Consider the following 9,354-nt stretch of genomic DNA (forward strand, 5'->3'; position numbering starts at 1 on the left):
CTACGGTGTGATTTTGTGTAAACTACAATGATTCATTTGATTTGAAAAGTCATCGCTGGTTACTTCAACTGAACTACTAGTTTCTGTAAGGAGCGGCATTAGATCTGCCGTTGTGGAGCCAAGGGCCTCTGCAGAACTCCGTCCAGTGGATTTCCACGTGAATACCTTCTCAAGTAGGAAATAATGTGGCATGAAATACGTTACGTTGAGCCTAGCACACCCTAAGCCAGCCCCATGCTCAGGGCCCTGAGACCTCAGCTCTGCGGACGCCTCCACCACTGCAACCTAGTCAGGCTGTGGCGCCACCCATCTCCGCTCCTGGGCAGTGGGAAGGAGGGACCAACGGAGGGAGGACACCAGGGTTGAGGGCACGGGAAATAACGGACTCTTGTTTCCAAAGTGACTAAAGCTCCCTGGGCAGGAAAGTCTCTCTGAAAGGGAAAGTGTCAAGTAGCTCACGGGTGTTTCGGAATCCTATCAGTGCAAACACTGTCCCCAAGCACAAATGTGCCCCATCCAGTTCCTCTCTTCCTAGGAGTACCTATTGTACTTTTGGTCGCCAGAAACAGAAGCGCAGGTTGACCAGGGCGCAAGGGCTGGGACGCAAGGGCTTTGGCGCGAGGGCTGGGGCTCAAGGGCTGGGGCGCGCCTGGCGGGTCCGCCTACACGATGTACACCTTCGGGCTTGTGAGAAGTAAAACACTTCTTTGGTGCTTGCACAAATGGCTTTGTCATCTTGACAGATGGCAAGAGAGTTGTAGCCGTAGCTGTAGTGGTTGGGCAGCCTCAGGGGTGGGTTGTTCTGGATCATCGAGTCCCCCGAAATCTTGCAGAGCAAACAGGAATTGGTGCAATGGGCCATGCGCAGGGGCTGCACTACTAGTTTGGGGAGTGGCTGCACACAGGCCAGTCATGGCTCTCGGAGCTGCTGTCCTCCTTGGAGCACTGTGGTGTCTTTCTCACCAAGAGGCCGGCCTATAGAATGAGGGTGAACACAGAGTTGTCCGCAGCTGGTGCAGCCAGTAGTTGTGCCGGACCTGTTGGCTCAGCATCCGCCACCTGGCTGGGTCCGGCAGGTCCCTGTAGGGCCATATGTACGTGTCTGGTGGGAAGGCGAGCATGCCCATGACCTGGTGCACCTTGGCCAGCTGGCTCCCTTCAATCTGACCAAAGCGCTCTCTCACATGTCTCACAGCTCCAGTCTCTAGTTCTGCTGGATGAGTTCGGTGAACTCCTGAATATTTAGGCTGAACTCCAGGCAGCTCTTCATGCCACTCTGGTGTACCAGCTTCACCACAGCATTCTAAGAGCCTCAGGGCAACAGGTGCTCCACCATCATGTGGTCCAAGCGCTTCCTCTTCCACAAGCTGGCTGCTGCGGGGTGGTAGCTGCTACTCCTTGAGTTGCTCGATTCTGCGCTTGCATAGCTTGGTGCTCTAGTCCTCCACCTGGATGGACCCCACCACCTTCCTCTTGAGGACGCTAAGCTTCTCCCCTGTGCCATCCAGAAGGCTGACCATGGAGTCCCTGGCAGGGCAGCTGCTCAAGGTCTTCTTCAGCTTGGTTACCACCATAGGGATGTGGGTCATCTACAGGTCGATGTGTTTTTGAGCAGCCCAAAGGTGTATATTCAGTGTTTTGTAGGGCACCTTGAGGATCAGGTACTCCTGTATCTTCAGGGTCTTGGAGAGCTGAGCAGCTGACTCTTACACTGCCATCTTGAATCCACCAAAACCTTAGCCACAATCACTGTAATTTAAAATCAAGCCAGTGTCAATGTAACTCAATGAAATTTGTATTATTTATTTTTAATCCTAATTTGCTGACGATGGAACAAGTATTATTGGGTTATTTTTTAACCAAAAAAAGACACACCTAGTAAGGTGAGGTGGTGAGAAATGGAAGTGGTTGGAGACAGTGAAGATCAAATGAGTCTGTTCTCATATTACTTAGAAGTACTCTTTCTTGTGTACTGAATCTGTGGTTTCTTTTTAAGTTTTTTTTAAATAGAGGTGAAATTCACCTAACATAAAAGTAGCCATTTTAAAGAGTACAATTCACTTCATAATGTTGTACAAACTGAATTTGCTTTTATAGCTGTAGTTGAAGCTGAGAGAACAAAACCACTGGTGTGTTATTTGCAGAGATACCCTGCATAGTGAAGGAAGGACACATTCAAAAATTTAAGTGGTTTCACATAGGAAATGAAGAATTGGATTAAAACAACAAAAAATTAGAGAAAAGTATGGAATATAAAGGCAATAGTATTAGATGTTTAATATTATAAATCTAAATATTACACACTAGTACTTTGATGGCTTCCAATAAAGCTGAACTTCAGGCAATACTCATGAAAAATAGCATTGATATGGTTCCTTTGAAATGCTGGGTGAATATGAGGCAAAGAATGTACTGAAGTACCACCAAATGACAAGTACAGCTAGTGACATGTTTCTCTATTTTTCCTGATGAAAGCACAGACAATGTAAACACAATAGTAGTCCCTTTGGTAGATGTTCAGTTGAATATGGCAGAGGGTGTGAAGGAAGAACTTTGTCTTTCAGCTCCATTATTAATAAACACATAAGCTCTGAAGTGCAGGAAGCCATGAAGGATCACCTAGTTAACAAAGGTGGTTTGGAGTGGTTTTTAGTTTTGCATAGGAGGTTGTTCTGATGTTGAAGTGACAATGACAGGTAACTATTCTGGACCAGGTACCAGGTAAGTCAATCCATGGCTTTTTTTCCCTGAGAAAGCTTTTTCATACCTCACAAAATGTCTTAACATTAAGTAATGTATTTATTTTTATTATATATTTTTTAGATTTTATTTATTTATTTGAGAGAGAAAGTGAATGAGAGAAAGAGAGCACACATGCAGGGGCAGAGGGAGAGGGAGAAGCAGACCCCCCTACTGAGCAGAAAGCCCATTGCGGGGTTCGATCCCAGGACCCTGGGATCATGACCTCAGCCAAAGTCAGATGCTTAGCCAACTGAGCCACACAGGTGCCCTTAAATAAAATATTTGAAGATGGGCAGACAGATTGATTAGAAAAATAAATCCAGTTCTCTAGCCCTCCCAGTATCTATGTCCTTTGCATCTCCTCCCAACAGAAAGTGGCCTCCTCTGTGAATCTGGTGTGGCTTTTCACATGTGTTGGCTGATAGAATGCAGAGGAAGTAAAGGCATGTTAGTTTTGACTCTAAGGCCTCACGGAGCCTTGCCTGCTTCTCTCTTGGACCCCTGCCAAGCCCGAGCTAGTCTAATGGGTAATGTAAGACAGAGGTCTCCATCACCTACACTCTGCCAAGAGCCTTCCTGCTCCCAGACAAATGGCACTTCCTAGCACAACCATTCCTACACTGAGCAGCCTGCTGATAGCAGCTGCCCAGGGAAGCACAGCCAAGCTCGACTGAGTCTGGCCCAGATGCCAGAACTGACCAGTTGATCCAAACACATGAGAGCAGTCATCAACAATTATTCTAAGTCCTAGCATTTTGGGATAATGTAGCAGAAACTGAATTATGTGAAGGCGTTAGCTTTGGGATGATTCTTTTTATGATGTACCATGAAAGTGGATCACAAAAAACCTGGTATTGTATATCTATATGTGATGGTTTGACGAGTTCTGCCAAGAATGTTTAAACTTCTCAACAAACTTGCATGTTTTTTAAGATGAGAAGGCAGTTTGGTTCCAACTTTTCCATGATGTAAATGGGAGAGCCAGATGCGCCCCCTTGTGTGTTATCATCAGCATTTTCCATGATCCTAATACTTCTCTGCAAGGAGGAAAGGCAATGTGGATTTCAATGACAGATTGAAGGGCAGAAGTAAAAGTAGGAAGTGTGGAGGAGTAATATCTACTGCTTGTGTATAGTAGGCTTGTCAGAGTTAGCGCAACAAACATATATAAAGTGTCCAGTAAATTTGAATTTATATCAATAAAAAACAAATAATTTTTAGTGTATGTCTCAAATATTGCATAGGGCATACTTATACTAATATATATATGTATTATATTTATAGCTATATAGTTGATTATAGTTATATAGTTGATCTGAAATTCAAATTTAACTGGGACTCTTGTATTTAATGTGTAATCCTATTACATAATTTAAATTACATTTGTAAATCATCCACTACGGTTCTGGTTTTCCTTGCATTATTGTTATAATTCCTATGGGGAAAACTGGCAAATATTACGGGTGTCTATCTCAGAAAAAGTGATGTCTGCTAAGTGATACATTGTGCACATGGTCATGGGTGTAAGTTGACTCAAATAGAAATTGGGGTCCACAATGATGATGGGGGAAAAGAAGTGAGCAAGAAGAAAATGAAGTTTGTTTAGTATAACAAATAAGCTGGAATTCAACAGGGTTACCATATGGGTGCCTGGGTGACTCAGTCGGTTAAGAGTCTGCTTTCGACTCAGGTCATGATCCCAGGGTCCTGGGATCAAGTACTCCACTGGGCTCCTTGCTCAGCCAGGAGTCTGCTTCTCCCTCTCCTCTGTTGTGCTTTTTTTTTTTTCTCTCTCTCTGTCAAGTAAATAAATAAAATCTTAAAAAAACCCACAGGGATGCCATAAAGGAACACTCTTTATTTTTCATCAGGGCAAAATTGGCACAAAGACATATATACACACATACACAGACTTTAGTAGGCATGTACATGTAATACATAAACTTCTTTTTCTTGGCTTAGAACATAAAAAAAAAAAATTCTTGTATTGAACCTAAGGTCATCAGTTTTCATTCTCTGTGTTGAGATTGCTCTGAAAAAACAAAACAAAACAAAACTGTGACGTTCTTAAAAATAGTATATCTATTCTCAGAGGCAAAGTACTCAGTAAAAAAGCTTGTCTTCAGCTATATATTTCAGCTAGTGTTTCTAGAAACTCGAATCTGAACCCCATTGACTAGAAGAGAGGCTGGGTACCCACAAGAAAAGATCCTGTGACACCATGGCAAGGGTATATGGTAATGACATGCCCTGTTCTCCAAAGACACCCATGACCATTTATTCAGATAAACAGCCACTGGGAAATTGACATATCTAAGTCATACCTGCTTCCTGGGGGCTACTTGCACCCAGTGACTGGTCCATAGGCGGCTATGAAATCCCAGCTCTCTTGCCTCAAAGGTGGACTGTACTGAGGCATCACGGTGCACTTTCTCCCTCTGCCCCTTCTTGCTTCCCTCTCTCTCACAGTGTGGTTCCTGAGAGCACTCCCACTGAAACTCCTGCACACAGTTCTCAGAGCCTGTTTCCCAGGAAACCTTTTAGGAGCATATCATTCTATAATCATTAAATGGTTCTCACTTGGGCCAATAAAAATTAGGAAGTATAGTTTTATTTTCTCAGCAACTGGTAATTTGAATGAGATTGCTTAAGGATATTTGTTCATCATGCTGTTGACTGAGAGGAGTCACTGTGGGATCTATCTCAATGGTAAGCTTGAAATCATCAAACACCCTGCCTTGCCTGCTGATTTCTTCCCAATCGGTATCTAATCATCCTTGAGATAGAGCCCTGGCTAACAGGAGCTGTAAACACATCCTTTGTTTACCTACTGCTGGTTTACTTACTCTATAAGGAGAGATCTGAGGCAGGAATAAGGGAGAAATAATGAAAACTTCTCCCACTTTCTCCTTCACAGATGATGACAGACTGTCTTCTGCTACTTGAGTTAAACATCGGCCCATGTTGATACAAACACACTGGGTCCCCTTTGGGCAGGAAGAATGGAATGGGGCTGGCTCTTGATAGTAGGGATATGTTTGCCCTTCCCAAGGTGGGGGGTGGGGTGGTGTTGCTAAATATTTTCTTTGGGTATTTAAGCACTGTTCCACATTTGGCATCTTCCTAGAGTTCCCAACTTCTTCCCTGTGTGTTAAATTTCTACTGGACACTTAAAACTGGCTATCATGCAGATATTCCAAACTCAGCATGTTTGCAAATAAACTCAGTCCCATTGCTCCTGATTGCCATCCTTGCTTATCTTATATTCCTAACTTTAAAAAAAATAATTAAAAAATTTTCTTTAAAGATTTTTTATTTATTTATTTGAGAGAGAGAGATAGCGAGAGAGAGCACAAGTCAAGGGTGGGGGCGGGGAGAGGGAGAAGCCCCGATGCGGGGTTCCATCACAGGATCCCGGGATCATGACCTGAGCTGAAGGCAGACACTTAACCGACTGAGCTACCCAGGCAGCCCATCATTTATTTTTTTGCTTGTTTGTTTAAGATTTTATTTTTCTTTCCACACTACCCAGGGGGGGATGAATACAACGTTGTTTTGCATTCCCTTTATAACTTAAAGGGAAACTTGCACAATGTCTGGAGCCCTTGATGTCCTGCAAATGAAGGAGGAGGATATCCTCAAATTCCTTGCAGCAGGAACCCACTTAGGTGGCAATAACCTTGACTTCCAAATGGAACAGTACATCTACAAATGGAAAAGTGATGGTATCTACATCATAAATCTGCAGAGAACCTGGGAGAAGCTCTTCCCGGCAGCTTGGGCCATTGTTGCCTTTGTAAACCAAGTTGATGTCAGTGTCCTATCATCCAGGAATACTGGTCAGCAAACTGGGCTTAAGTTTGCTGCTGTTGCTGAAGCCACTCCTATTGCTGGCTGCTTCACTCCTGGAACCTTCACTAACCAGATCCAGGCAGCCTTCTGGGAGCCCACACTTCTGGTGGTTACCGACCCCAGGGCTGACTACCAGCTCTCACAGAGGCATCTTATGTTAACTTGCCTACCATTGCTCTGTGTAATACAGACTCTCCTCTGAGCTATGTGGACGTCGCCATCCCTTGCAACAACAAGGGAGCTCACTCAGTGGGTCTGATGTGGTGAGTGCTGGGCCCATGAAGTTCCACACTTGCATGGCACCATTTCCTGTGAACACCCTTGGGAGGTCATGCCTGATCTCTACTTCTACAGAGATCCTGAGGAGATTGGAAAGGAAAAGCAGGCCGCTGCTTAAAAGGCTGTAATGAAGAATTTCAGGATGAATGGACTTATCCAGCTCCGAGTTCTCCGCTACTCAACCTGAAGTCACAGACTAGTCTGAAGGTGTGCAGGTGCCTATTCAGCAGTTCCCTATTGAAGACTGGAGTGCTCAGCCTGCCATTGAAAACTGGTCAGCTCCTACTGCTTAGGCCACTCAGTGGGTAGGAGCAACCCTTGAGTGGTCTTAGCTGCTCTTACACAAAAGCAAACAAAATGAAAATAAGGATGATAGAAAATAAGCCGTTTCTTAAAAAAAAAAAAAAAGAAAAAAGAAAAAAAAAGAAGAAAAAGATTATTTTTTAGTAATTTCTACACCAATGTGGGCTTTGAACTCACAACCCTGAGGTCAAAAGTCACATGTTCTATCAACTGAGCCAGCCAGGGGCCCCTTGTATTCCCTGTCTTGGTTGCTAGTACCTGTACTCATCCTGTCCCCTGAATTGGAAATCTGGAACTTATTCTTGACCCCAATCTCTCCTCTCCCTATCCTTTTCCCAACCTCCATGTAATCAGTGGCCCAATCCTATGTACTCTCTCTCCTAAATATCTTTGAAATACATCCCCTCCAAGCTATCCTCAAAGCCATCGTAAACTTCAGGACCTCACTCTTTCATGCTTTGACTGTTGAAAGAGTCTCTTATTTGGTCATTTTACCTATAGTGACTTCCTTCTAACTCTTCTATCATTCTTCTGCTAGATCTGATTCTGTTTTTCCTTGGTTTGGCATTGAGAGATAATATGGCCCCCGAAGGCTGGCTACTTATTCAGGTGATTTTCAAAATGTGATCCACAGAGCCTGGAACAAGTCTTCCTTCACCAATTTTAGATTCTCAGCTTGAAGAAAGGCATCCTCAACTTTGGAGAGTTTGGAAACTGTTGTGATGTAATAATATTTGTATTTCCTCCAAACACCCCAAGTTGCTTCACAAATATTTTCTTTTGTCCATGGATCCTTTCTGTCTGGAACAATTTTCACTGCTTTTATAACTCGATAAATCACTGATTATATTTCAAAATGGAGCTTGGAAGTCACCTAATCTTCGAAGACTTCTTGAACCCAGGGGCAGAGCCCATCAGAGGCCACATCAGTTTTATCTTTTACTGTTTGAAATTGAGAAAAAGTTCCCTCTTCCAACTCTGCAAATCCATGACTTTTTAGATTCTATTTTCTTTTACTCCTACTTGAAAATTGACCAGTTCCTTTCTGAGTTTTTTTTTTTTTTTTTTACATAAAAATGTACTAACTGCAACCTATAACAACTAGCATAAACTAGTTCCAATTTCCAAACTCTTCTGTTTGAGGTATAAGTTCATTAGGCCTATGATCTGACTTCTGAGTTATTGCAAACAGTGGTTTTACCAGGTATGTTGCTACTGTATTATATAGATTGTGATCTTTTTGGCCCCCAATAATAATTTTCTCATAAGCATGCTGCCTGACACCTAAGTCAATACCACATATTATAAATTCTTCCTGATGTCCCCAATCCTGGTACTAATTTTTTGTATTTGCATGCTAGATCAGGTTTTGCTGTGGTAATAACTTCAGAATGTCATGGTTTAAAGAAGCAGATTTTTGTCTTCCTCATGGCACACGTGTACAAGTGGTTGGATCTCTATATTGTCACTTCAGTCTCCCAACCCACAGGAATGTGCCATCTGGAGTGTGGATGGTTTCTGTGGCAGGGTGCAAGAGTCCATGGTAAATCCCACCTCAGTCCTTGAATCTTCTGCCCAGCAATGACACACATAACTTCTGCTCACACTTTGGTGGTCAAAGCATGCTATGTGGCCACATCTCATGGCAAGGAGGTGGGAATAAGTTCCTGTCTCTGGAATGGGGAATATTTGATGCACTGAACTCATGGCCACCATGGTATAGTTCATTGATCCTTGGAAATATGGAAGGATTTAGTAATTTGTATATTTTCTTCTTTTTAAAAAAAGATTTTATTTTTAAATAATCTCTATACCCAACATGGGGTTTAAACTTACAACCCTGAGATTAAGAGTCGCATGCTCTATCGACCAAGCTGGCCAGGCGTCCCTTGTATATTTTCTTTTTAGAAGATCTTTAATGGTTAGATTATTCTTTGTTCACTTTAAATTATGATTTGGAACTCATTTATCCTGTTTCTAGTTTGTCTAGCTTTACCATTAACCTTTTAACAAACATGTTTACACATATTTTTCTATCAACATTAAAAAGTAATGAGAATTTCCATACATTGCCAGAGGGAAAGTTTAGCTATTTAGAAAACAGTTTGGAAGTTACTAAGAATGATAGCGTTTCCACATGACCCAGCAATTCCACTTCCAGGTAACTGACTAAGATTT

At 42.7% G+C, this 9,354-nt stretch overlaps 2 pseudogenes; one reads left to right on the plus strand and one right to left on the minus strand.

Moving 5' to 3' along the window:
• Positions 1–631: 631 nt before the first annotated feature.
• LOC114196524 (E3 ubiquitin-protein transferase MAEA pseudogene) lies at positions 632–1,718 on the minus strand (annotated as a pseudogene).
• Positions 1,719–6,334: 4,616 nt separating this feature from the next.
• Positions 6,335–7,205, plus strand: LOC114196514 (small ribosomal subunit protein uS2B pseudogene; annotated as a pseudogene).
• The last annotated feature ends 2,149 nt before the right edge of the window (positions 7,206–9,354 follow it).

Source organism: Eumetopias jubatus, unplaced genomic scaffold (genome assembly GCF_037043125.1).
Source record: "Eumetopias jubatus isolate StellerSeaLion01/CBP00866 unplaced genomic scaffold, mEumJub1_p1.0 scaffold_7, whole genome shotgun sequence".
NCBI classification, from domain to species: domain Eukaryota; kingdom Metazoa; phylum Chordata; class Mammalia; order Carnivora; family Otariidae; genus Eumetopias; species Eumetopias jubatus.